The 27153-nt window shown below is 40.3% G+C and overlaps 1 protein-coding gene across 18 annotated transcripts in view; it reads left to right on the top strand.

The window, feature by feature from the left end:
* SIPA1L1 (signal induced proliferation associated 1 like 1) overlaps positions 1-27153 on the top strand; it is a 370694-nt gene that overhangs the window by 185377 nt on the left and 158164 nt on the right. For all 18 annotated transcript variants that reach the window (XM_045060144.1, XM_045060148.1, XM_045060146.1 and 15 more), the window contains one exon: positions 885-943. The gene's annotated coding sequence lies outside the window, so the exon portion shown is untranslated. The remainder of the gene's footprint in view (positions 1-884; positions 944-27153) is intronic.

Here is a 27153-nt window from a genome sequence, read left to right on the forward strand (position 1 = left end):
GCAGGCCTCTAGAAACTGAACATGAGAGGGTAGAGAAAAAAATTCCTCCCTACAAACTAGATGCCAACAACATGGCTGAATCTTACATACACTGAGGAAGGTGAAATTAGACATGGTATTTGTAGCTGTCCTCAGCCCTGTCAGGGCACAGCATCCCGAGGAAACATCACAGCAGAGATCGACTTTTATGTTTTTAAGTTCTTCTTAATTAAGAGTGTGCTTTGCTGTATTGTTATTTGTCCTGAGGTCTGAATAGAGAAAAAGTTCTCATCTTTCATTTTCAAATATTCACAGCCTTTCCAGGGTTGTAGAGTCCCTAGTTGTGTGGGTGTGTTTCTTTAGCGTTCTGTGGTATGCTGAATATTCAAAGTGTTAATAAACACGCAGTATCAAATATTTGAATCCACTTTGTGTATTTTTTCTGAGAACTCTTCCCTCATGTCTCTGAGTTTAGAAATTTAGAAATTAATTGAAGCTGATTTATCTAACTTTAATTTGCAGTGATGTGAGTAGTGTTTTCTAAGGGTAGACTACATGGTTTTTGAGATCCTTTTAATAATTCCGTTTTTGTTTCAGTTTTACAGATAGCAGTCCAAGGCAATATTAGTTGATTAAAATGTATTTAGCTTGTTTGACGATAGATGCAGATGATTTGAACTTGAAAATATTGAGAGATACTCTAATACTACAGATGTTTTCTCTGACTTCTAATTTAAATGCAGCTGCCTACTTGCAAAGGCTGGTTTGTCTCTTTCAGAAAAACGATGAAACTTTTTTTTTTTTTGCAACTATTTTATTTTAGTGAAATTTCTTTTGTACTTAGCTGTTGTTTTCCTGTTTTTGAACTGTTTTCTCACTATTTTATATTTTTCTTTTCTTTTCAGGTTATTCATTGTTAATGTGAATGATGTTTAAATTTCTGCAGCCATGACACAAGAATATAGTAAGTGCTATCCTGTACTTCCTATGACCTACCTGCTTTAAAATGAGTTGACTTTGTGTCTTTAAGTTGGAGCAGTGGAAATACAGAAATGTTTTTTTTTAATCTACTTTTCTCAAAGGGATCAATTCATTTGGTCGTCTGCTTTTTGAGTCTATAGCCATATATATAAATTCCTAACGACAGTGATTAATTTCATCTTCAGACGAACACAGTATTGTTCAGGCTGTTCCCAGTAAATATCAGCAGAGCAGACATTAGGGTTGGATCCGTATCCTACATCCCATTTATCTCCCGTGTAGGAGCTCCAGGGTAGGCCCCGTTAGAGGCAGTCCCATCCCTGCTTTGTCCATGAGTGACTCCTCAGCCAGTGTTGGCTGTTACCTGGAGGGAAGGATGGTTTCAGGAACGGCCCAGTAATCCTGCCCTGGCAGATGAGACTCCTGGGCAGGTCTGCCAGGAACTTCTGGCAGAAGTCGTCTCATACTTAAAACAGGGCTAGAGGAAGAGCCTGCCGCTCTCTCTCTCTCTTCCTCTGGATGTTGTTATGTGCTGGCATGAGATCTGCTGTGGCTGCAGCCTGAGCAAGAAGCCACACAGGGTGGAGGACAGAGAAGCAAGCCCCGAGGCCTCCAGAAGTCCAGGCCTTTGAGCCAGTGCATTTCCTTTTTGTTTAAGCCAGTTTACGTTGGGAGCCAAAACATCCTAAGTGATTCACTTAAACTCCATTTTATTTTTAGTAATCCATTAGTTTCTCCCTGGGGAATGTGGGAGTAATTGCAAAGCAAGGCAAAATAATACCATTAAATTAAACTGGCAGGGCGTGCTGGTGTTGACTGGCATCCTCGGGCGGCACCCTCTTCCCTCTCAACAGTTAACAGATAGAGTGATTTAGTATTCAAAGACGGGAGAATAAAATCTATCGCTTTCACTGTCTCTTTTCCCTCCGGAAGGTTTTGCCTTGTAATCAACCCACTTGGGCTGTGAACTCTGAAGAGGGTCTTGGTCTGCCCGCCTGAAACCAGCTCCTTGTGTAGGTGCATACTTGGCGGTGTGGACCTGCTCTGTGTGTCTTACAACCACCTGTGGTCAAATTTCTGATTCCTTGTTTGAAAAGTTGATAGTGGGGCGCCTGGGTGGCTCAGTCAGTTGGGCGTCCGACTTCAGCTCAGGTCATGATCTCATAGTCTGTGAGTTCGAGCCCCGCGTCGGGCTCTGTGCTGACAGCTCGGAGCCTGGAGCCTGCTTCGGATTCTGTGTCTCCCTCTCTCTCTGCCCCTCCCCTGCTCATGCTCTGTCTCTCTCTGTCTGAAAAATGAATAAAAACATTAAAAAAAAAGTTGATGTGAATATTTCAGATATAAAAACAATAGCATCAGGAATAATACAACAAATACCCATATGTACTTTCCTACAATACCCTGGAGAAATGGAATATTTGCCGATTCTGTGGTGCAGTTAAACATCCAGGGTAATGCGCCCTAACAGCAGTGCCTTTCTCTACCTCCAAGGAACCACTGTCCTGATTTTATTCTTTCTTTTTCTCATGCATTTTTGTCTGTGCCTTTATCACATTTGTGTAATACAACTTTTTGTATGCTTTTTAACTTCAGGTAAATGTAGATACTGTATGCATTTGTTCTTTAAAATCACAGAGGAGTTGAGAGTAAATTCAGGATCGTGGCAAGAGGCTACAGATTTGTTCTGAGACACTTGTCAAAAGATCTTTTATTACTAGATGTCTTAGTGATCTATAATAAATCAGTTTAGGGGTGCCTGGATGGCTCAGTCGGTTAAGCGTCTGACTCTCGATTTTGGCTCAGGTCATGATCTCACGGTTTGTGAGTTCGAGCCCTGCGTGGGGCTCTGCGCTGACAGTGGGGAGCCTGCTTGGGGTTCTCTCTCTCCCTTTCTCTCTGCCCCTCCTCGGCTCGCTCGCTTGCTCTCTCAAAATGAACGTTTAAAAAAAAATGTGTTAGACTTTAAATTGTGGAGTTTAATCAACATGTAGACAGCTTTTTATCTTGGTTTCTGTAATTTGGGGTTTGGTTTGCTGCTGAGTTCCTTTTCTTCACCTGCTTCTGCACCCCTGTGCCCCTCTGGCATGTGCGGGATCAACTGGGTCATGACTGGGCTTTTCAGAGTATATTGTTTGTTTCTTTATTTAAGTAGCTCTAATCATCCCGCGGTCTGAGTGCGTGCTTTTGGCCACCTTAGGTAAATGTGCATTTTCCTGCCATCGTGCCTGCTGAGTTTACTTCTGTGCTTTCTAAACTGTTGGTTCGTTTGTTGTACTGGTGGCAGCAGTTCTGGGAGAGGCACCCACACCTATGAACAGGTTGGGAAACACGGTATGTACTTTGGAACATAGTACCGCAGTCACTTGTTCTGTCTCGTTCTTTCTTTTGGTGTCCCAACTGGAGTCTTAGAGATCATTTTGTAGCATGCTTGTCTGAAATACATCTTCGGTCATTTAACTTCTGCAGTCAAATAACTCTTTCTTTTGCTCTTGGAGAATTCATATTACCCCTTATTCTTGTTTGGAATGTGGCCTCCACAGAACTGAATAGTCACTTCCATTCAGAGATCATTAATCCTTTCAATTTGGGGGCATAATTACTGGTAAAGTGTCAGAGGAAGATTTATGACCATCAGAAGAGAATTTCTGCCCCCTCCTCCACCCAAGGATGTTATTTTTGTTTAAATGTTTAACATGTGGGGGGGGAGAAAAAGTAAGCTCAAAAGATATTTTCTCCTCAATTCATGTATGTTGTATACATGTTACAGAAAGGAAAACAGTAACATCTTTTGTTGAAATAAAATCGGAGGTTTGTGTGCTAGGTGCGTGCGTTTTTCTGTTGTCAAAAGAATGGGTCCTTCTTTTAATTTTATTTAAATGTAACTATCTATAGCTTTTTTTTTTCCCTCCAGTGTGGGCCCAGGATCTTAAATTAAAATGTTGCCAATGTGAGAAGATTATAGCCATCAATGGAAACACCCAATCAATGAGGGCCCTTGTAAAAAGAGCTACTCTTCTACTGGAAGACCAGATTTCAAGATAGTGCACCATATTGTATGTTATGCCAAATATAAACACAATAAATGTGAGATATTTAAAATATAATCTTATAGTATGTTTTTTAAAATATTTATTTAGTTTTGAGAGAGAGAGAGAGAGAGAGCAGGGAAGGGGGGCAGAGAGAGAGAGGGAGACAGAGAATCCCAAGCAGGCTCTGCACTGTTGGTGCAGTGCCCAATGTAGGGCTTGAACCCGGGAACCCTGAGATCATGCCCTGAGTCGAAACCAGGAGTCTAATGCTTTAATTGACTGAGCCACCCAGGCGCCCCCGATAGTGTTTTATATGCATTTTCTTATTTTAAGAATTTAGTGTTACAGTGCTTTTTAAGGGAAGAAGACTGTTGAAATTTTTCTTTGAGAAATCAGTACTGTGAACTGATGTTTTTGGTCGTGCGTGTGTGTGTGTGTGTATGTGTGTGTGTGTATGTAATGACATCTTATTTGTTTTTTTTATATAAAGGGATTTGTAGACTTGGCTTGATTTTATACCTCAAAATGAAATGGTGCCTTTGTGGGGGATGGTCCACGGGGCTGAGAGAACTGCTAGACAATGAGTCAGACGTGTAATTGGGTCTTGCTCTCCGCACCCTTGTTGACTTGAAAGCACTGGCCATAGACCATTTAGTCTGGGAAAGCAATACATGAATCATCTAAATTGGCACAAATTATTTGGAATGCTACTAAATGTTTTCTGCTCTTTATTCTGATTGAGGGAATGAGAAAGGGAGACTTGTTCTTTGAGTTTGAAAGTCCTCTAGAGGATACATATACATTTATGGAAGCAGATTTCTTTCCTAAATAGAATGGAAGGCAGTTGAATCTTTGACATTTGTATGACAGTTTCAATTTTGTGGGTTTGTTTTAGAATATTCCTCCAAGCTCTATATATCCTTACCTTTATGAAGAAGGTGGTGAACTGTTGCCTGTTAGGAAGGGGAATCCGGGGGTGCTGTCTTGCTGTCTGAAGCCTCAGCTTAACCTCCACAGCACAACTGGGGTAAGGGGAGAATCCTGCAAGTTTATGTTGTGTTTATTTTGTTTCCTCCTGACTTGTCCCACTCATCAGTATCTCGCATATTTAGGATGGAATTTTGTTCCCCCTTTCTTCCCTTTCTCAAAATGAAGGGTCAGTAGACTTGTTGAGACCTATTAGGCATCTGGCAATGGAAGTGGGTGAAAACCATTTTTTTATCTTCACTAGATAATAAGTGTACTTTGTTTCAGTGTATTTTATAGCAAAAACTTTAAAATAATCATATTCGTTTTAAAGTAGAGGACATTTATGAGTCATTTAGGTTAAAGATAAAATGAAGACTTTCTTTATATAGAAGGTAAGCCTTTAATTAGTTCTTTTTGTCGTTGGGGGTGGGAGTTTCTCTGACGATACATTAGGGGTCTTGCCCAGCACTTTCTGTCTTACGTATCTGCTCTGAAGAGAAAAAGAAGCAGATTTTTCTAATCTATAGCGAAAAGACAAGATTTTTGACTTGTAATGTGCGTTGACTTTGAAACATGGATAAATCTTCATTTTTGTTTTGGAATATATGTGAGTGGGCATCTCATAAGAATGCATCTTCTGACAGGAAGTAGAAGAAAGCCATAGCTCACCATGTAATTTTGTATTTTGCAGGCGTAACTACTGTTTTGTGTCTGTGGCCAGTGTGTACAAGCATATGAGTCAGATTGTTTTTGTTCATCTAGGGCATTGCTCTCTGTTAGACATTGCCACATTCATTTTGGGGTTGTTGAAAATCAGGTGTTCAAATTATAAAATTATTGTCAGCACTTCTACTGAATTAAGTTGATAGATTTTAGAATGAGTTTCCAAGAAACTGGTAAAGTATTTCATGAATCCCCTTGACAAAATTATGTATTATGTGGTTAGTGCAGCTTTTTTCCCTAATACAAATCACAGAAACCTTTGTATAGCGATTTAGGTTATGTTTATGAAGAGTGCCCCTTCTAAGAACTGTGATTCTGTTTGTCGCAGGGACTTGTTTATGACCCAATTAACCTTTCACGTCATCTCTTTTCGCAGTTAGGAGCCAAGAGACCATGCCTCAGTACCAAATACAAATCAGCCAACCCTATTGCCTTTGGTTTGCATATTGTATAAATAATTGGGTCATTAGCCAATACCTAAACAGAGGGGCATGAAAAGTATATCTCTGGTGGGAATTTAACATCACTTGATGGCTTCTAGATTACTTTGTGTAAATTATTTCTTCCATGGCAGTCAGTACCTCTTGTTTAATGGGTGCAGTGATTTGTAAGACCTCAGTCAGGAATTCCAAAGTTCTTAATGAGTGTAAAACTGCCTAAAGGAGTTGTATGTTTGATTCTGTCCTATCTCCCTCAGGAGCAAATGCCTTCTAACGTGGTGCAAACGAAATCTCAGTTTTCTGAGTGAATGCTAATCCCTGATGAAAACTTCCCATCTCTATCTCTCTCTCTTTTTTTTCTTCTCAGATCAATTAAATAGAATTAGTCTGCTCTGTGGGGTTAGGGGCCCCTTCTCTAATCTGGAGAGCTCTGCTAACCCGTGTGGAAAGGTAGACCAGCTGTTTCTATATCTGTCTGGATATTTGACCCCATCCCTAAAATTTGATAATGTGCCCACTGTACTTCATGAAGGCCTCAGGTAAAGAGGGAGTTGCCAGAAGGTAGCCACACTCTGCAAGTGAATGGAGCTTATTGCTTGTAAAGATGTCGGCCAGGGCCCAGCATTAATTGCTGCTATAATTTGATTCTTTCATTGTATTTCGATGATGTTTTGGAATAGCATCCTTTCAGTTGTATTTGTCCAAAGCATCAAAAAATCTTTCCTTTCTTTCTTTCTTTCTTTCTTTCTTTCTTTCTTTCTTTCTTTTCTTTTCTTTTCTTTTCTTCTCTTCTCTTCTCTTCTCTTCTCTTCTCTTCTCTTCTCTTCTCTTCTCTTCTCTTCTCTCTCTCTCTCTCTCTCTCTCTCTCTCTCTCTCTCTCTCTCTCTCTCTCTCTTTCTCTTATCTATGTATTTCAGTCATCTCTATGCCCAGGGTGGGGCTTGAACTCACAACCCTGAGATCAAGAGTCACATGCTCCTCTGACTGAGCCAGCCAGGCGCCCCAAGAAAGTCTCTTTTAATTCTGTCTCCCAGCACATTAAAAAAAAAAAAATACTGTTAAGACTCTTAAATATAGAGCACAAACCGAGGGTCTCTGGAGGGGTTGTGGGTGGGAGGATGGGCTAAATGGGCAAGGGGCATTAAGGAGGACATCCGTTGGGATGAGCACTGTGTTATATGTAGGGCATGAATCACTGGAATCTATTCCTGAAATCATTATTGTACTATATGTTAACTGGGATGTAAATTAAAAAAAAGAATACTTCATAAAAATATACATACTTGGGAAAATGTAAAAAACAGATAAACATAAAGATGAAAATGAGAACCATCTAGAATTTTACTATCTAGAAGTAGCTGTTATTGACATTGGCGAATAATGTGTTCTCCTAGAACACAGAGTACACCATTAAAGCGGGGATAAAACCCTTACTGATGAAGGACTGACGGAAGGTTGTGTGGCACGCAGACACTCTGGCATACCTATATATGGTATGTGTCAAATCTGTTGTCATCTAAACTGCAGCAAGTATTTATTTCTACAGGTTGTCACCATTTCGTCATAGGATACGGAGACAGCCTCTTTATTTTTTTATTTTTTATTTTTTTTAATTATTTTTTTTTCAACGTTTATTTATTTTTGGGACAGAGAGAGACAGAGCATGAACGGGGGAGGGGCAGAGAGAGAGGGAGACACAGAATCGGAAACAGGCTCCAGGCTCTGAGCCGTCAGCCCAGAGCCTGACGCGGGGCTCGAACTCACGGAGCGCGAGATCATGACCTGGCTGAAGTCGGCCGCTTAACCGACTGCGCCACCCAGGCGCCCCAAAGAGACAGCCTCTTTAAAGAGAAGTGGAACAGCCCTACTGGTTATCTTTCGTCACCATTGATTTTTAGGGAGAGATTTTCATGAGCAGGGCATGCTTTTCTCTGTAGGTGGGAGTTTTTGTGTTGTTGTTTTTTTCTAAGTGAAGGAGTATTTGAAATAAGCTGCTACATAGAAAGAGTAGAAGAACGGTATGCTTTTAAAAGAAATATATTCTGCCCCCCTGATGGAAAGGAGAGAAAAGTCGAACAACCGAAGGCTGTGTGTGGTAATGCCTCAGAGATAACTGAATGTCATAGTCTGTCCTGGGCTTTCTTTGTTTCATGTGGCGTATCTGTCTCCTGGCACATCCCCGAGTGCTGTGCCTCTTCTCTCTGCCCCCTCCCCTGTCCCGTGACAGCTACACACAACTTAGCAGCTCCACATTGCAGAAGTTTGGAGTTCTGCACTGACTCAGACCTTTGATTGTCCCACTTCCTGCTTCAGTTTACGATAACTTGGGTTATTGTCTGGTTTTCAGATCATCGCACCACAAAAACTCCAGCAACAGACATCTCCCTGGATCTGAAAGTATTTGTCCTCTGTGGTGTCGTGATAGTTTCTGAGCATTTGCTTGCTGTCCTCGTTGTCTGAGGCTCAAAATAACTTGGTATGCCACAGCCCTCTCAGCGTCCAATGGGCTGCTTTAAGCGTCCTTAACTGAGGCATTCTCCATGAGCAGTGATGCGCTTCAACCAGTTGGCCAGTAACGACCCCCACGGTTTCTTGTCCTGAGGCCACTGTGGTGTAAACAGAGCAAGTGATGAGAGCTTTGTCCTCTAGCCTCTCTTCCAAGTAAAGAGTGTAGGAGTTGTTTGAAAGGAAGTCTGCGTTTTGTGGTATCATTCAGTTTTGGCGTTGTGTCTGTTTAAATTTTAGCCTGGAATTCTTCGGGAGACTCCACCCCTGGAAGAAAGTGAGGATTTTATTTATTTATTTTTTTTAAGTTTTTTTTTCAACGTTTATTTTTTTATTTTTGGGACAGAGAGAGACAGAGCATGAACGGGGGAGGGGCAGAGAGAGAGGGAGACACAGAATCGGAAACAGGCTCCAGGCTCCGAGCCATCAGCCCAGAGCCTGACGCGGGGCTCGAACCCACGGACCGCGAGATCGTGACCTGGCTGAAGCCGGACGCTTAACCGACTGTGCCACCCAGGCGCCCCAGAAAGTGAGGATTTTAAAAAGAATGTTAATGCCGAAGCTGCTCATGTTCGTAAAAACATAGGACCCTCGTTGAATATTCTTTGTTACACAGCAGCAGCTTACTGGGTTTCCCTTTTGCCATTGTGGTGCCTTCCACTGAGAGACTGGTTGGAATTTTATTAGGCAAATATTGCCAAGTTTTTGATTATTTGATAAGTTTGTGTTACTGGAAAGCATTCAAACTTTGATTTGTTGGCCTCACAATGTGTTTTTAGTTGTAAGCATCAAATTGAGATCTTTGTATTTCAGTGGTTGAAGAGAGCAGATTTTAATTTGTCGCCAAAAGTCATTAATAAGTAATGATTTATTTTGCTACCTGCTTTACCTGTGAAACATTTGGATTTTACACGATGATGTTCAATAGTTCTGAACCGTGTCTTTTTATCTACAATGTTGGGATAGACAAAGACAGCTTGATGGATTTTTTTGTTTTTAGGCAAGATTACAATTAATCTCTTTTTGGAAGGGATTTGGATAAGTCATTTTCAGTGGGTCTCCCAGTCCTCTTCTCGGTTCCTTACAGAGGGCTGCCTTTTTCCTTCTCCACCTTTCTCCTTTTACTTCTTTCTCCTTTTCCGATGAGATGGGGTTGGGGGAGAGGGTAGCGGTAGACAGGTTTGACTTCTCTAAGTGGAGGGTGAGCAGAAAACTGAGTTCAGGTAAAGAATGAAGTGCTGGACCTGAGCTGGGAAAAAAGTTAAAGAGGAAAGAGCTTGGGTGAGAAGTGTGTGGTCTTCAAAAGTAAAACACTAAGGGGAAATTGGGAAATTGCTAACTCTGCCATTACTCCGTCAACTGTTTTTTTTCTGTGACTTCAGCTGCACCAGATAGCCACTGTCTCCCGACCAAAGTCTGGGGACCACTTTTGAGCAATAGTTAACTTGTCAATGTTCTCTTCCTCCCCATAGTAGATGCTCAGTTAACAGAAAGTGTGACTGACTTACTGACTTAACCACAGGAAAAAAGATAGGCTTACTTGTTCCTTAAAATAACCAGCCCAGTTTGCTATCAGATGAGTCCCTCCTTCATTAATTTTGTGAGGAGGATAGGATAATAGGTGGAACACTTAAAAAAAAAATTATGCACTAGGATCTCTCTTATTTTCTCTAGGGGAATGAAAAGTATGAGAAGCTATTCAGGTTTTAAGATAAGAGGGCACACTGTTGTCTAGCTCCCGGCCAACCATTCTTACATTTCATTTCTGTCCTGTCAATTGGTTGAATTAAAATTGTATCCTGAAATGTTGTCACATTCTTTGAGATTCTTGGAGTCCCCTAGAGGTGGTGTGAAACCACAGCTCAGAATCACTCCTTGGGGATAAAATCCCTTGTCCAGGAAGGCAGTTTAATCTCTCAGGTCTGGAGGAATGTGATCTGGATGCTTGAATGTTTCTCTTCTGCCTTTTCTAGTTTGTTACTTCAGATCTCTGTCCTTATCACCACGACTTTAAACTTGATTGTCAAGTTCACTTTCTTCTTAATGGTATAAAATAGAGGCAGAATCATGGTACTTTTTGGGAAGAATTTGTGTCTGTCTTCTGCTATTTCTGGATACAAAAGGCAAAGTAGACCCATTCTTACAGGTTTCAGTGCTTAAAAAACAGGGACAACAAAGATGAACGAGAAAGGAGGGAAGGAATTGGGGGAGGGAGGAAGGAAGAAAGGGCCAGCAAGAAGGCAAGAGTCTGGTTTCTTTCCTTTTTCTTTTTTTTTTCCTTTTGAGAGAGAGAGGCGAGGGAGGGGCACAGAGAGTTGGAGAGAGAGAGACTCGTAATCAGGCTCCATGCTGTCAGCACCGAGACTGACGTGGGGCTTGGACTCAGGAACCCTGAGATCATGAACAGAGCTGAAACTAACAGTGACACTTGAACGCTTGAGCCAGCCGGGTGCCCCAAGAGTCTGGTTTCTTAAGCAGTTACTGTTTTTCTTTTACAGACCCCCCACCCCCCACCCCCCACCCCCCCCTTTTTTTTTTTTTTCTGACATGTTTATTGAATGTAGTGTACCACTCACTGCAGTCATGGGGGTTTCAAATCTGGGAGAACACTGTTATCTATAAAATAGTTTCTTAGTTACTGTTTCTCAGATGTTTTTTAGCACAAGAGAAGACACAGTTATTTCAGATTATTTCAAATTTGTTAGTGGTTTTCCTCCAACGGCACAGGACAACATTGTTTTTCTGTGACCTTTAAAAAGGCCACGGGGTCTGTTAGATGCTGGGATGCTCCCTGTAACCCTGTCTAGATTCGGCCCACATTCCCAAATGAGATAATGGATACAAAAATGCTCTCTAGTAAACTGTAAAGTATCATAAGTAGAAGTATTACAAACAGTATCATCTGTAGTCTTTACTATTATTCTCTGCTAGAGTGGGTGACTCTCAATACTCTGTTTAGTTCATGACCTCCATCTGAGAACTGACTGCTTTCGACAATCCTGTTTCCAGGGAATAGCTGTTTCTTGATTATGCCATTTTTTATCTGCTTGGACCTTTTGCAGAAGTAAATGATTTGCATATTGAACAAAAGTTGTAGCATATATTGCATTAAAATGCGTTTCTGACATTTCATAATATTTACAAATACAGGGGTCACTGCCCCTCATATACGGCAATAATGGTGTATTGGCAATGACCCTAAAGTTCCTGGCCACGTGAAAAATACCTTGCTTTTCTAATTAACTATTTCAGAGTCTCAGCCACACTGCTTGTTCAGCAGGGGGACTGCTTCTCTGGCAGATGGGCTTGTAGCCTCTGTTGAGCTTCTATGTAGAATATTGCTGTTTTGATTTAACTCTTCGCCCTCAGGCTTTTTAATTTGTACATAGTCATGTGAAAGACTGTTCCGAGAGATGTGTGGCCTGGTCTACAGCAGGTATAACTTGCAAGGAGAATTAGGAGGGGGAGAAAGACATTTCCTTCCTCCCTCTCCCAGAGTGACTGGAAAGCAGAACCATTTTTGTCTGTTTCAAGTCCTCAAGCCCCTATGGGGGAAGAGATGCTGCTCCTGCAGATACGGTCCCAACAAGTGCCTCCTTCAGTGGGATGATGCCATGTCACATTTGCAAGCAGGACTGAGCGTGCTTCTGCACTGGCAGCGGCTGCCTCATCAGAAATGCTTCCTTGGATTTCACAGTAAACCTGTACTGACTCTGCGGGAGCTCTAAAACCCTGTCCTGGAGATTTGACATTCGTGGTAGCTTGCTGATAGTTTACACGGACAAGCCACTTGGACTTATTTCAGAACACTACTTGCTTGCTATCAGCGGCTTGTTCCTCTGAAGGGAGGAGATGGGCTAGTTATTGCACGTATTCTAAGACTGTCTGATTAGAGGGACATTTCTTGCTTACGTTGTATTTTCTTTCCCTTCCAACATACAGACCTTCCTCCACTTCGGATGGGTTCCATCCCAAGAAACCCATCCTAAGTTGAAAAGAGTGTAAGTCAAAAGTGCATTTAATACACCTAGCCTACTGAACATCAGAGCTCAGCCTAGCGTACCTTACGTGTGCTCAGTACACTTGCATTATTAGCCTCAAGTTGGACGAAATCATCCCACATAAAGCCTGTTAACCAGAAAGTGTTTAATATCTCGTGCAGATTGTTAAACAGTGTACCGAGAGTGAAAAACAATGGCTGTCCGTGTCCTTGTTGCTTACCCTTCGGATCGCGTGGCAGACCAGGAGCTGCGGCTGGCTGTCACTGCCCAGCATCACGAGCGAGGATCTTAACACGCATCACTAGTGGGGAAAAAGATCAAAATTCAAAATTCCAAGTACACTTTCTGTTGCTTCCACACGGTCGTAAAGTCGGAAAATCATTAAGTTGGACCATCATCCTAAGTTGGGGACTGTCGAAATCAAATCAAATATATCGAAATCAAATTCTATGAAATGCTGTGATAAAGTGGAGTCCTAGAATTTGCCTTTAGGAATTTTGGATTGTTTAAAGCTCAGTATTGTAGCTAGGCTAGCAAAAAAGTTCTCCGTTATCTTGGAAGTGATGTCTTGACTGAATAAGAAAAAGAAGGGTAAGTAAGGTTGCAGTGGAAACACTTGGTTTACCTGATGAAAACATTTGAACTCTTATTAGCACAGAAGTCTCCTCCTTCAAAAGAGATGATATTTAAACTTAATTATTTAGGCATTTTAAGTTGTTTGAAATCAGGGCAAAATCGAGAGTACCCAAACCTACAGTGAGAAGAAAGTCCCAAGTTGTAGCTTCCACATCAATCAGACTTATTTACACTGCAAGGAAGAAATTTCCTGTCTCCACCTCTAGTAAGTATATATAATCCTCTACTGCATCTGAGGTGAATGAGCTCTTCTGCTGGGCCATTTATTAAATGTTAAGTTCAATCCATTGGTGAGTAAATGAACCTAGAGACCATGGTCCATATTTAGAGTGTTTGGCTAAGCTAAGAATTCTCAACGTTTGTTAGTCTGTGATCTCTCCACTTTAAGGAAATACAGGCCTAACTGCATAGTTATTTGTTAAAAGTAGCAAAACAAATCACTTACAGGGCAGGAAACAGATGGGTCGTTGCATACTTCTTTCTCTAAAAGATAATCTATGTTGACACCCTGTGTATTTCATTCAAACAAGAGGTTCCAGTCCTTTGCCAGATTCTCTCTTACTGCTTCAGGCGAGCAGGATAGCCACTGGAAGAGCATTCCTCAAGGTTCTCCTTTCCACACCTTTTCTGTCGGATGGCACAGAGGGATTCTGTACACCTGGGACCGGCAGTGGTTGCCTGACTCCTGGGGTAGGAGAGACAGAGGAGCCAAAGGCAGCTTCAGGGCTGGCCTCCTTCCCAGCACCCCACCTCCTTCATTTTTCCATCCTCCATGCTTCCCTCCCTGCTCTGTGACATCCTGCTCCTCTCCACAGGTGACCTCTTCACCCCCTCCATCCCATGGTCCGCTTGCCTTCGAGATGTTGATCCTTAGTCGTGTCATTCTGTCTCTCCCTTCTCATCCCTTCTTTGCCTGTGAACAGCCTTCAGCTCTTTCTCTGTCCAGCACAGATCTTCCCACCTGTCTCGGGTCTCTCTCATGCTGTCCTGTCTCCAACATGGGGAAGACAAGCAGGGGGGAGGGGAGGGTTACCTCATCACTCTCTTATACCTTTCGCCCTTAAGTTTTTTGTTTTTTATTTTTTGAGATATGATATACATGCAATAAAATGTGTCAATCTGAAGTGTTAAGATTTAGGTTGTTTCTAGTTTGGGCTGCTATGAATAAGGCTGATGTAAGCAACCTTAGGAAGTCATTTTGTGGACGTATATTTTCATTTCTCTTGAAAAAATACCTAGGAGTAGAATTGTTAGATCATAGAGTACATGTATGTGTTTTACTGTATAAGAAACTACCAAACTCTTTTTCCAAAGTGGTTGTGCCATTTGCTACCAGCAATTTATGAGGTTCTAGTTGCTTCACATTCTTATCGGCATTTGGTGTTGTCAGGTTTCGTTTTGTTTTGTTTTTAATTTTAGCCCTTTCTGGTGGGGTAAGAGTGAAACGGTGTCTCGCTATGATTTTAGTTTGTTTTTTACTGAAGTCTTAATGATTTGGGGTACCTTTATATATCTTTTTCATGTGCTTCTTGGCCATTTATGTATCTTTTTTTTTTTTTTGGCAGAGTATCTGTTTTCAAGTCTTGATTGTTTTTCCAAATCATTATTGAATAATCTTTTAATTCTTGATATATAAGATTTCAAATATACATTAAAATATATGTTATATATTTAAGATATATATTTAAACACAGACACATACATGGTGCCTCTTGATGAGAAGGTTTTGTTTTAAACTTAGGCTTGGTCAGTGCTTTACTGTATGTTATCTAAGAAATCCCTGCCTGGCGTGCCTGGGTGGCTCAGTCGGTTGAGTGTCTGACTTCGGCTCAGGTCATGATCTGGCGGTTCTAGCCCCACGTCAGGCTCTGTGCTGACAGCTCAGAGCTTGGAGCCTGTTTCGGATTCTGTGTCTCCCTCTCTCTCTGCCTCTCCCCCACTTGCTCTCTCTCTCTCTCTCTCTCTCAAAAATAAATAAATGTTAAAAAAAAAACTTTTAAAGAGTAAAATAAAATTCTAAAAAAAAAAAAAAAAAAAAAGAAAGAAATCCCTGCCTGTCCAGTTTTGGGAATATATTTTCCAATGTTTACTTAAAGGTACTTTATGGTTTCATTTAGTGACATTTAGTGTCTTGGTTGAAAATCAGTTGACCGTATATTTATGAGTTCATTCCTGGACTCTCTTCTGTCCCATTGGTCTGTTGTCTGTTCTTATGCCAATTTTATGCTGCTGTCTTGGGTACTAGAGCTTTATAATTTTGAAATCAAATAATGAAGTCTTCCAACTTTGTTCTTATTTTTATAATTGTTTTGACTATTACAGATTGTTTGCATTTTCATGTAAATTTTAGAATCATCTTGCCTTTTTTATCCCCCCATAAAAATACTAGATTTGTAATCTCTATACCCAACATGAGGCTCAAATTCATAACCCTGAGATCAAGAGTCACATGCTGTACCATCTGAGCCAGCTAGGCTCCCCTATAAAGCTTGCTAGATTTTGATTGGGATTTCATTGAACCTAATTTTCAATTTGTGGAGAATAGACATTTGGGTGATGCTCAGTCTTCTCGTCCATAAACCTCTCCACTTAATTTCTCTCCGCAACATTTGGCAGTTTTCAGTAGAGAGGTTTCTCACACCTGTTAGGTGTGTGAGATTTTTTTATGCTTCTGTAAATGATCTTTTAAAATTTCATTTCTTAATTGTTTACTTACTATTTGTATATTGACCTGCAAACCTCCTAAATCACTTGCTAGTTTTAATAGTGTGTGTGTGTGTGTGTGTGTGTGTGTGTGTGTATGTGTTGTATGGGATTATTGGTTGACATAGATCATGTAGATGTTTAAATAATGATGGTTGTACTTTTTCCTTTCCCATCTTTATACTTTTTTGAAGATTCATACTATTCACCAAGATTTGTTTTTCTTGGCCTTACTGAACTGGCTTAGAACTTTCAGTATAAGACTAACCAGAAGGGATGAGACTGAAATCTTTGCCTTATTTGTGATTTCAGGAAAAAAGTATTCAGTGTTTCCCTGCTCCGTTTATACCTAATTTTTTTACACAGTGGCTTTTGCTCTTAACTCCTGTAATTCTTTAATCTCCTTACTTCCAAGTATACAGAGCTAAGCCAAATGTTCCTGGGCTTTCCTTTGTTTGTGACATTTGTGCTACATTATCCTCATTCTTCTCTTTCTTTTCTGCCTCATCTCCCCGAAAGTTACCTCCTCCTTTTCTTTTTCTTCTTCATTCTCTCACCTCCGTGGAAATACCTTCTTCTCTTTCACTGGCTTTCTTATTATTATTCATTTCTTCTTCTTTTTAAGTTTATTTATTTTGTGAGAGAGGGACAGAGAGAGGGACAGAATCCCAAGCAGGCTCCCATCTATCAGCACAGAGCCCGACGTGGGGCTTGATCTCACAAACCGTGAGATCGTGACCTGAGCTGAAATCAGGAGTAGGATACTTAACCAACTGAGCCACACAGGCTCCCCTGTTCGTTTACTCTTATAGCACGTATTTATGGATCCGGCACTCTGTGGTCCAGTGTGCTGGTATCTGGCATCGTACAGGTTGATAAGGCCTGGTCTCTGTCCCCAAAGAGCTCACCCCAAAGCATGGGAAGTGCTTTGAAAGAGCGGATGGCTCCTTGGAATCCCTTGGCGGGGGTGGACATCTCACCTGGTCTAGGGGGCAGAGGGAAAGCCTTCTGGGCAGGGGCCTGCACTGCCTCTGCCCTCTTGCATGCGCAGTTACCCAAGATCAGAGGTGGCGCTCCTTTTATTCCTCTGCATGTGGTCATACCTGTTCTCAGTCATTTCCAAGCCATCCCTGAGCAGTTTCCACATCCAGCCAGAAACACAGGTGTTGGGATCACTGTGGTGCTTAGCCCTTTGTGTCCTCTGTGGTTTTCTGTGAAGAGCTAGCCTAATAGTTCTTTAGCACTTGATGGTAGTAACTTGTTTGTCTTTTCAGGGACTCTACAGAATTTTATATGCATCAGAAATGATGTTTTTGAATAAACGAGCTCCTTGAAAACTATTGTTTTTTCCTTTGTGCCCTGTATTTTATTACTAGATAGATTTTTAAATTAGTTGAATTATGAAAATGACTTGGGAACATATTAATTTTCCAAGATAATTTTTGTGTTGGAATGTTCCCGTGAGGGCTCTTTTCCCTCCAAGCTACCGGACAGTAGTAAGTAGCTTTCTGGCTTTCTGGCTTGTTGCTGTTGGAAGAGCAGACTCATGTTCGTGAGCTACACTTCTTCAAGATTTCTGCCTAGGGTTTTCATTCTGTTTCTTTATCTAAACAATGTCTTTTTCTTTGCTTGTCAGAATGCATCTCTTATTAAAAAGCTCTGCTTATTCTTGTAAAGCCATAATGATGCCACAGAACGCATTTCTTAAAGTAGGTACCAACTGAGGATTAATGTATTTTCAGATCATTCAATTATAAAGCTATGAACAGTGTCTTAATGCTAATGGAATAGGTACATGAAGGGTTGTTTAGTGATTTCACCGGAATGAAGGTGAAGCAATTAAATGCATTAAATATATACAAATTGAATTATATATTTCTTGTTTCAGGCAAATGTATGCTACCTAGTATCCATTAAATGTGTCTGCATAGCTTTACTGTGCTGAAAAATGATGTGAGTCTGTAAACCTAATTATGTAATGAGAAGTCTGTTATCAGCATTTTATTCACTGAGTTTTTATCATTTACCAAATTTACATTACTTTGAAAGGTAAAGAACTTATCTTTTATTACCAATGGATTTTTTATTTCTATCCTTACAGAGAGGAGTGTAGTGATTATTGAAGGTATTCATGTATCAGATAAAAATCGATGTATGTGTGTGTATGTTTTATTGTCATTTTTTTAATGCCCTAAAAATTCAGTTATTAGCATATAGTCAACAGGAGAAATCAGTGTTTTAAATATAATGTACACTAGGATGTAAACATTTGTAATATTCTTAATTAAAAATAAAATAAATATGGTTTTCAGTATAAAAGTGAAATGAAAAGACATGATTATATATGCACCTGCTTACACTGTTGGACCAGGAGCAGTCTTTGAGCCTTACTCCCCAGACATTGTATTATTACCCTTTTTGTTTTTAAACTCAAGTTTGTTTGTTTGTTTTCCCTTAATATATGATTACAAATGCTTTACCTTTATTATAGCTAATAAGAGTTCATAGTGATTCAGGATCAGTGTTTTTCAGTGCTGAGAAAGATTTGAGAAGTCCTTCTGAAGGACTGCCATAGTGTGGCTCCCTTGGCCTTATTGAGGGCCTCACAATGGAGGATCCATTTCCCCATAGATTGAGATTTAGTAGGTATAAATTGTTCTCATTGATTTATTCTCTTAATTCCTACCTTTTCAATTATCTTACCATCTTTTAGGCAGAGTCTTATTTGTGAGAGATTTTTTTTTGGTAATGCCCTTTGTCTTGTTCTCCTAGGCAGAGTGCCTGCTTGCCCTCACAGGGAGGGGGCTGTCCCACAGGGAAGCCAGGTAATTCTGCTATGGCCATTGCAAATCAGGGGACCTCTTTTGATTATTTCTGATGTTTTATTTATTTTCTTGTTCTCTCTGCCCAGATTGGCCAGATAGAGTTAGATCTGACAAGGTCAGCTGCAAACATGTGATATTTTCAATCACAAGTTGGCCAATCAGGAGGTTTCTATTTAGTTACTTGAACTAGGTCACCAGACACATTGTGTTAATCCTTTAGTTTAAATGGGCCATCTGTTGAGTCACCCTGGTAATTGTTCCCTTTTTGAATGCCTGTGGACCCAAGTTAAGCTGCAGCCAAGGGTGTTAGGAGTCTTTTCAAAGAGACTAATGCACTGCACCGTGGGCCCCTCTCAACTGAAACTTGCTCTTGGGGAGTCTCTGTTGCCCACTTACTTGCTTCTGTATTCCTTTTCGTCAGTTGTGAGAGTTGTTCTGTATTGTTGTTATTTTAATTGTGAGAGTTTGAGATTGTAAAAGTTGAGGGTCATGCTTACTGAGGATAATTAGAAAAAGGGAGAAGAGGGTTTGGGAGTAGGAAAAAGAGGCCAAACATTTGTCAGTAGCAGTAGTTTATTTCTTTGCTGGGAAGCTTTGGGGAAGGGAAGGGAGAGGATGGACAATAAACCTATTCCGTGTATTTGGGCTTTTCTGTCCCTTGGGAGAGGCCCTCTGAAGGGTATAATGGGGGAAGTCAGAGCTGAGGGTTTTAGCAGAGTAATTTAAATGAGCTGCCCAAAGCATCTGAATTGTGCATTTTACTTTGTGTTAACTGATTTTCTGGGGAGATCTGGAAAGTAAGAGTCAAAAACATGGAGTGTGAAGTCAGTCTGGAAGGCAGTGGCCACGTAGATGGAGAGCCAGACTGAGACAGACCTCTGTAAGTATGTTATCTGTGAAAAAGAAATACCAACTCGGTCCTGGGCCCTCTTCTCTTCTCTCCCGAGGGGATGTCATCGAGTTCTGTGACTCTCAGTGCCATCCGTGTGCCTCTGTGATAACCACTTCTGGATCTCCAGCTCAGACTTGCTTCAGATTTAGATTTTCAGCAGCCTCCCTGGTGCCTCCACATGTCTAGTGGACATGGTTAACACAGAGTTCTTGGTTTCTATGTAAAGTGAGCCTGGTCTCCCAGACCTCTGGTTTTAACGCTGAAGTTCCCACCTCTCGGGAAACCTCTCAGTCCTAGGCTAGGCAGACCAGCATGGTTGGCCCTCTGACTTATAGTCCTTAAACCTGGTTCTCTGCCACTCTGAATTTCTCAGGAGAATCATCCACCTAGAACCGTCCACCCATCTCGACATTCAAGAGTTGCCCTTAATTCATCGTGTTACAGGTCCAGCAGTATGTCATGCTGCTTGCTGACATCTAAATTTTGAGCGTGCCTTGTTGTCTCTACCTTCAGAAACACCCACCTCTCTCCATTTCTCTCCATTTCTGCTGATCCCACCTTAATGCATGCCATGTGCGTGCATGGGTCATGTCTCATGCTGGGTCATGTCACGAGACAAGGCCATGGAACCCTGCAGCTGCTTCATGTTGCTCTTACCAAGGCCTCCAAGCTTCCTTACAGTCTGTTGCCATCTGTCTCTCCTACCCCAAGCCACTCCCCCTCCCCTCCAGCCATATTGGCTTTCTTTACTTTGGGCTTGCAAAGTCCGTTCATATTTTACATCTTTCCACTTGCTCTTCCTTCTGCCTGGAATGTCCTTCTTTTGGGCAGCAGATTCCTTCTTGACGTTAAAGTCGTCTTATCTTAAATGACTTCTTCACGGAGAGGCCTTCTTTGACTGACCAGTTGACGAGAGTAGGCAACCAGCCATCTTCTGTACAAGAAAGTAAGCTCTTTGAGTGATGGTTTTGCCATCCTTGCCATCCTATCCCCAGGTTTTAGAACAGTTCACAGAGAAGTTATCCAGGAAATATTATTAATTGAAGTGAAGAATAAATTTAATTACCTCAAGGCATCTAATTAAAACTTTGAAGGAAAGATTTTGAAAGATTTTTAGCAAGCAAGTGGAAATTGGGGGGTATCTGTTATTGCTGCTACAAAATCTATAGAATCTCGTTGAGGTAATGTCATATAATGACATCATCCTTTATGTTAGTTAAAATTCTTTAAGAACCGGGGCGCCTGGGTGGCGCAGTCGGTTAAACGTCCGACTTCAGCCAGGTCACGATCTCGCGCTCCGTGAGTTCGAGCCCCGCGTCGGGCTCTGGGCTGATGGCTCAGAGCCTGGAGCCTGTTTCCGATTCTGTGTCTCCCTCTCTCTCTGCCCCTCCCCCGTTCATGCTCTGCCTCTCTCTGTCCCAAAAATAAATAAACGTTGAAAAAAAAAATTAAAAAAAATAAAATAAAATTCTTTAAGAACCCTTTCAAGTTTATTCACAAATATATTTTCCTGGGGTGCCTGGGTAGCTCAGTTGATTAAGTGTCCCACTGCAGCTCAGGTCATGATCTTACAATTCGTGAGTTTGAGCCCTGAGTCAGGCTCTGTGCTGACGCCTGGAGGCTCTTTCAGATTCTGTGTCTCCCTCTCTCTCTGCCCCTCTCCTGCTTGTGCTCTCTCTCTCAAAAATAAATAAATGTTAAAAACAAACAAACAAAACAAATATGTTTTCCTATGTCCTGTATTTCCTTTGAGTTCATAAGTCATTCAGTGGTCAGCTGAATTATATTAAATTAATATTAAAACTCCAAGAGCAGTTTTCAAGACTACCCTGAGTGGAAAAGTAGAATTGTCATCATGTACATCAGTCTGTGGGCCATGAAGAGAGCCTGGGAGCCTTCCTCACTTGACTTTGACCTAAGGGACTAGTTTTGGAACTTGGGTAATTATAAACCATTGCATTTCAGTGTTAAAGATACTTCCATAGCAGGGTCTGAGCCTCCGGACCCTGGCACTTGAGGCCAGGCAATTCTTTGTGCTGGAGGCTGTCTTACTGTAGCATGTTAGCAGTCTCCCGTGGCCTCCACTCCCTGGATGCCGGTAGTACTGCGCCCCATTTATAACAACCACAGATGTCTCCAGATACTGCCAGATGTCCCCCTGGGGACAAAATTGAAACCCACTACTCTAAACAGTTACTGTATTTTCTTCCCGTATGCTTTACTCTGGGAAATTACTATGTAAAAAAACCAAATAGATGGCTGGTTTTGGGGGCTGGGAAGAGGAGGGAATGTAGCCGACTTTTAAAAAGCTATTATAAAGAAAGATTCTTCATCTTACATCATTACTAAGTTATAAGAATCTATTTTCAACTTAGCATGCCTCTCTAATTCCACGGTAAGCTTTGCGTTAGAAACCCTAAAATATTCTGAAGGAATTTGTTCTTTCAGTGTTTCTATATTTTTCGCCTGCTCCCATCACCATGGAGCCGAATGCTTTGAGAGACATGTTAGGTTAAAAACAGTAATGACAGAAGAGGAAAAAATGTGTTTCTTCTGTTTCATTTTTCCTTCTTTTCAGTTCTTTACCTCTCAGTCAACTGAGTGGGATCTTTAATTTGAACGTTTTAAAATTGGGCATCAAGGTAGGAAAGGCATGTTTTTCAGAGCATTTCCCCCCCTGGAAAATGCTCATGTCAGAATTTGAGCAGACCTATGAATTGATACTCCAAGATCATGGGACACGTACCAGAACTGTGTAGGGAGAGAGCCTGTTTCCTTGGCCTGCTCCCATTTTACAGATTTATGTGCATCAGAGGTCACATTGCATTGCTTATTAGGATTCTTCTACATCATCTAGAATTTTTTTTCGCTGCATAGAAAGCAAATATCAGAGTGTATGTATGCTTGTTTTTAGTGTAGAACTGATTGATTGTTTGAATGAATGTAGTTTGCATCAACTTTCTTAACTGAGAACTTAGCATAGTATTGTGTATGAAGCATTAAGTAACCAGAGATCACCTATTAATTGAAGAATTTGAATTTCTAATCTCCTTCATTAGTAGTGGAGATGTTGCAGACTGATGTTGCACATAGTATGCTTGAACTTGAATCAGTCGTTTCCTATGCACAGGAAACCAGAGATGGCTCACTCAGACTGTCCTTTGTATTTTTCAGGTGAGGTTTTTATTTGAAATTCATACCCTGGCGCAGTTATATACTTTGAGGTTGACCCATCTGAATGGAACATTCTGCTCATTACTTTCACATGTGCCAAGGATTAATATCAAATCAGAGGAACCTCCCCCCCCCCCTCATATTTATGAACATAGTATCTTCTGTTAGTTCTAGGAACATGTACTGATGTTATTTCTGTTCAGCAAAGGTGGTTTGGAGAATTCTTCTGCTTAAAAACTGCATTTTTTTCTAAACAGTTTAATGTCTTTTAATATTAATTATTAATCCCAGGGTGGTTTCACTGTGCTGAAACCGTCCAACATTAGTTTCAGGAAGCTTAGATGCCTCATTTCTTTTTAAACAATATTACTGCTTCCTCTTGCATGAATGAAGACATGGTATTGAATTTAAGAGTGGATGACCTTAAATTATGGAATTTAAACATCAGAGACTTAAAAATAACTGCAAAGATTAAAAAACAGGAAGTTTAAAAACTTGTATCTGCTTTTGTGCTATGGGCTAGTGAGAAAAGACTGCCTTTTTCTGTTTCGTGAATTTAGCTTCTTATCAGTTAGCCCCAGGGTGAAATTTAAGGAGACATTTTTTGCATTCTTGAGTAAAACTCCCCCCACGTGACCTTCTGTATAAAGAGCTGGTGTGTGCTTTTCTTTGTTCATTTGTATATTGATCTGAACAAAGATAACAATTCACAAATTACAACATCCTCTGATTTTATTTTTATAAAAAAGTTTTTGGCAAGATTTTAAATGTTTTCTTTCTTGTTCCCCTTGCCCGCGGTACCCAGACTACCCTGCTTTTTACATATTAGGAGTTTAAACACACATGCAGAAAGTTCCTCCCTCCCTCTTACATTTTTTATTTTATTTATTATTATTATTATTTTTTTAATGTGTATTTATTTTGAGAGGAGGAAAGTGTGAATGGGGGAGGGGCAGAGAGAGAGAGAGAGAGAGAGAGTAGGGGAGAGAGAGGGACAGTCCCGTGTAGGTTCCATGATCAGCACAGAGCCTGATGCGGGGTTCAATCTCACAACCATGACATCATGACCTGAGCCAAAATCAAGAGTCCAGCGCTTAACCAACTGAGCCACCCAGGTGTCCCCCTCTTACATTTTTTAGTATTGCCACTCTTTCTGCATGTATATATACACATAGACACTCCCACCCACATACATGTATATTGACATATGTATGTGTATGTGTGTGTGTGTTTATTTTTCTATGTTAATTTTTTTCCTTTGGCTTTCAATTTAAGCAACAGATACTTCTCTAAGTACCTACTATGTGCCAAGTGCTGTGCTGGGAGTGTGATGAGTTGGTAGAGAGCCTATCTTCTTCGAGCCAGTGGAAACCTAGAGTACAGAGTAGCATGCAAAGGGAAGGATGACCATCGCTGTTAACCTTACCAACCCTGACATACCGCGTGCTGTGGTATTCTCCCCATCCATGTATGTGCTGTTGTTATTAGGGTTTCTTCCTCTTTACAGGGTTGAGATCAGATTATACATGTAAGTTTTTAAATATAAACGTAACATTATACTGTGTTCTCTCTCACTTTGAAGGTAATTGTAATGAGTATATAATGTGTTGTGGACATTCCATAATTTCAGGGCGTTTAGGTTGTTTATAGTTCTTTTGTTTATTTTCTTTTTTAAAATTATTGTATTTCATTTTCATCAAGCGAAGTGTCCTCTTTAGTTCCCATCCCCTATTTTTCCTATCCCCCAACCACCTCTGTTCTGGTAACCAATTTGTTCTCTGTAGTTAAGAGTCTGTTTCTTGGTTTGTCTCTCTCTCTTTCTTTTTTCTTTGCTTGTTTTGTTTCTTAAATTCCATATGGTATTTGTTTATCTCTGACTGATTTCACTTAGCATTGTCCTCTCTAGCTCCATCCATGTCAGTGCAAATGGTAAGATTTCATTATTTTTTATATCTGAGTAATATTCCAGTGTGTGTGTGTGTGTGTGTGTGTGTGTGTGTGTGTGTGCGTGTGTATACCATATCTTCTTTATCCATTCATCTATTGACAGACACCTGGGCTACTTCCATAATTTGACTATTGTAAATAATGTTGCAGTAAACATGGAGTGCATATATCCTTTTCAATTAGTGTTTTTGTGTTTTCTGGGTAAATACCTAGTAGTGTGATTACTGGATTATAAGGTAGGTCTATTTTTAATTTTTTGAGGAAGCTCCATACTGTTCTACACGGTGGCTGCACCAGTTTGCATTCCCACCAACACTGCAAGCGGGTTCCCTTTTCTCCACATCCTCTCTAACACTTGTTGTTTCTTTTGTTTCTTGTTAGCCATTCCGACAGGTGTGAGGTGTGGTATCTCATTGTAGTTTTGATTTGTATTTCCCTGATGATGAGTGATGTTTGGCTTCTTTTCATGTGTCTGTTGACCATCTGTATATCTTCTTTGGGGAAGTACGTTTTCATGTCTTCTGCCCATTTTTAAAAAATTTTTTAACATTTATTTATTTTTGAGAGACAAAGAATATGAGTGGGGGGGGGCGGGGCAGAGAGAGGGGGAGACACAGAATCTGAAGTGGGCCCCAGGCTCTGAGTTGTCACCACCACGTGGGGCTCAAACTCACAAACCATGAGATCATGACCTGAGTTGAAATCAGACGCTTAACTGACTGAGCCACCCAGGCGCCCCTCTTCTGCTCATTTTTAGATTGGATTGTTATTATTTGTTTTTGGCTGTTGCATTGTATCAGTTCTTTATAGATTTTGGATAGTAACCCTTAATCAGATAGGTCATCTGCAAATATCCTCTCCCATTCAGTAGTTTGCCTTTTAGTTTTGTTAATTGTTTCCTTTGCTGTACAGAAACTTTTTATTTTGATGTAGTCCCTATAGTTTATTTTTGCTTTTATTTCCTTTGCCTCAGGAGACATATCTAGAAAAATGTTGCTACACTCCATGTCAGATTACCGTCTGTCCTTTCTTCAAGGATGTTTATGGTTTCAGGAACCACAGTTAGGTCTTTAATCCATTTGAGTTTATTTTTGTGTATGGTGAAAGAAAGTGGTCCAGTTTGATTCTTTTGCATGTAGCGATCCAGTTTTCCCAAAGTTATTTATTGAAGAAACTTTTTCCCATTGCATTTTCGTTTCCCCTTTGTCAAAGATTAATTGAACATATAATTGTGGGTTTGTTTGTGGGTTTTCCGTTGTGTTCTATTGATGTGTCTATTTTTATACCAGTACCATACTGTTTTAAATACTATTGCTTTGTAATGTAACTTGAAATCTGGAATCGTAATACCTCCAGTTTTGTTTTTCTTTTTCAAGATTGCTTTGGCTATTTGAAGGCTTTTGTGGTTCCATATAGTGCTTTCCTATTATAAATAATGCTGTCATGAACATCTTTTGCGTAAGATTGTGTCTTTTGGATTATTTCATTAAGAAATTTTCAGGAATAAAATAGCTGGGTAAAAGTATGTAAACATTTTGTAAAGGCTCTTGGTACATATTTCTGTAAGTTTTTTTTTTCTTTAAACTAGTTTTCACTCTACTCCCAGTAGCCAGTGAGCACATTTTATAAAAAATAAATTAAAAAAACCAAGGACAACCTGTCCCCCCCCCAAAAGACCTCTTTTCATTTGTATTTATTTACTGAAGAGAAACATTTTTGAAATGTTTAACCAATTATTTATTATTTCCTTCTTCGTGAATTGCCTATTAGCACTTCTTTTCCCAGTTTTCTTTTGGAGTCTTAGTATCTGATCTTGATTTACAGTGACTCTTAATATATATTCAGTATATAAACCTCTGTTGTATCTGTTTCCTTACTAGTTTTCGGTTTGCCTTTTAGTACACAGATGTCTCAAAGGTTTATGTAACCAATACTGTCTGCCTTTCTTTTCTGATTTCTTTCTTTACTTTTATACATAGAATATCTTTCTCCATTATATATCATTTATTTCCCCTGACATTTTGTATTTTTAGTTAAATTCTTTGTACTCCTTAATTTCATAAGAAAGAACGTCTGCTCTTTGAACCAGGACAGTGTTGCCAGTGATAGTGACTGCAGGTTATGTTTTTGTGTTTCTCTGCATGGAGGGCCCACTTAAGCTATTTGTTACCTTCTGACTTTGCTCTGGTTTTCAATACTGGAGTGCCTGTTCAATTCCTATCATTCCCATTCTATTAAACTTGAGCCTTTATGGAGGTACTTTGTTGAATACAAAGAATGAAAAAATAAAATTCAACTAAAGTCATGACTGACTCTTAATTGAGTTCATACTTGTTTTAAGGGGCCCAG

Source organism: Felis catus, chromosome B3 (assembly GCF_018350175.1).
Source record: "Felis catus isolate Fca126 chromosome B3, F.catus_Fca126_mat1.0, whole genome shotgun sequence".
Lineage (NCBI taxonomy): Eukaryota > Metazoa > Chordata > Mammalia > Carnivora > Felidae > Felis > Felis catus.